Source organism: Trypanosoma cruzi, assembly GCF_000209065.1.
Source record: "Trypanosoma cruzi strain CL Brener chromosome Unknown tcruzi_1047053443541, whole genome shotgun sequence".
Classification (NCBI taxonomy): Eukaryota; Euglenozoa; class Kinetoplastea; order Trypanosomatida; family Trypanosomatidae; genus Trypanosoma; species Trypanosoma cruzi.
This window is the reverse complement of record NW_916343.1, coordinates 11-1,747: the sequence shown is the minus strand read 5'-3', so window position 1 is coordinate 1,747 and position 1,737 is coordinate 11. Positions and strand designations below refer to the sequence as shown.

Genomic DNA, 1,737 nt, shown 5'->3' with positions numbered 1-1,737 from the left:
ACGCCACAGCGTCCGTCAGTCCGCTCAGCTGGGAGTAGCGCATCGGCCCCGCTGTCACAATCGTCGAGTCACGGACCGTCACGTTCGTGTGTGCTGGCAGGTTGTGCACAAACACAAGCGAGCAGTAGCTCCCGGACAGCCCGCTCACGCTCACCTCCAGGCTCCGGTCACTCGCCGGCTCGCCGCTGTAGCCCCACACGTAGATCTGCGCACCGCCGTAGCACACGCAGTTCCTCAGTTCGATGCGCAGCGCGCCGGGAAGCATCGCCGCCACGTCGAACACCACAGCCACACCGTTCGTGATGGACACGCCGTCCATCAGCACCGTGTCCACGGCGCGGCCAACCGTGATGGCTCTGTCCACCGTGCCGCCCCGCAGTCGCAACATCACCGCGTGCACCGCGGGCATCCACGCCGCCGCCGCAACCACAAGCGTCAACAAAAAGAGCAGCGCCACACGCACAGCCGCAATGGCCCTGCGCCGCTCGCGGTGCCGGCCGCGCGGATACGCACCCACCGCAGAACACATCCACCGACCCAAACACGTATCAACAGGGCTGCCGTGGTGTGTCGCACTCGCCCAGTCGACCATAACTCCTGTCCAACAAATCCCTTTCTACAGATGGCAAATCCAGTAACACAATTCCTATATATCGTTAACCCACTACTGCTTATCCTAATAGTGCAATTAATCCCTAACACTTGAAACGATAGTTGTGCTGATCAAGCAAAGTATCTCTATCTGCTCGATCGAAGGAAAGGAGGGCAGAGACAACAGCAAATAAAGAAATTGGCACGCAGAAGCATCCGGCCACAGACAGTCCGTACTGCAGTACAGCCACCGACACAAAAAAGCACAGACGCCACAATCACGCCAGTGACACCATCGCCCTCCCACCGCCCGCGCAGCCCCACACAACCACCATGCAGAGTGGCGCGATCCCGAAGAGGAGGCACATGACCATTGGCACCGCTCCTGTTGCCGAATGGCTACATCACAGAACAGTCCCGATGCAGTGAAAGACACACAAGAGCCGAGACAGACCCGCATGGCGGCGTCGCAACCGACAGCCATCGAGCGCGTAAAAGAATAAAGTGCTGACGCGGAATAGGGGTGGAGGATTCGCCAGTTGCCAGCTGTCAAAGCGTCGGTTTTCGCTCACGTGGGTCGGCATTGCACAACACACAGCAGCACCATAAGCGCACAACACACACACAAGAAGGTCGAATAAAGAAGTACGGCGGCACTCAGATACGGGGGACAAGAGTCCACGTCAATTGTGCGGCCTGTTTGCTCATAGATGACCGGTTTGTAATCACGCCACTGCCCTGCAGTTCGTCAGTCTGCAGGAGGCTGGGGGATGGAGAGAAGGGAGACGCAGTGCGGCCCTCATCCATATCAGTTAACTGTGACACCGGTGACGTCATCCCGTCAGATCACCTGCAGCAAAGACTGTCGCACTCAGCAGCGGTCGGTGCCTTCCCTCTCCCACTGGGGCGCAACTCCACCGACGCCGTCACCCGTTCACTCCCCACCAACACAGCAAGGGAGCAACAGCGGGAGATGCGACACGTGCGACGAACACGCAGCCGCAAAATCCCATTGCTGCCGCCATGAGCAAAAAGGCTGGCTGCAGGACTCAAAAAGAAGGGTAAGCACCCCATCAAACGCTTTGGCATCACGCGGAAAAACCGCAACAGACACACAAGGCAAAGCGTCGTGAAGCAGCCACCAAA

At 58.7% G+C, this 1,737-nt stretch overlaps 1 non-coding gene across 1 annotated transcript; it reads right to left on the bottom strand.

Annotated features, from left to right (window-relative positions):
- Window positions 1–1,127: 1,127 nt before the first annotated feature.
- Window positions 1,128–1,198, bottom strand: Tc00.1047053443541.10. The gene has a single exon (XR_008254461.1). It is a non-coding gene; the product is annotated as a C/D small nucleolar RNA (snoRNA), TB8C3C3 (small nucleolar RNA).
- Between the last annotated feature and the right edge of the window lie 539 nt (window positions 1,199–1,737).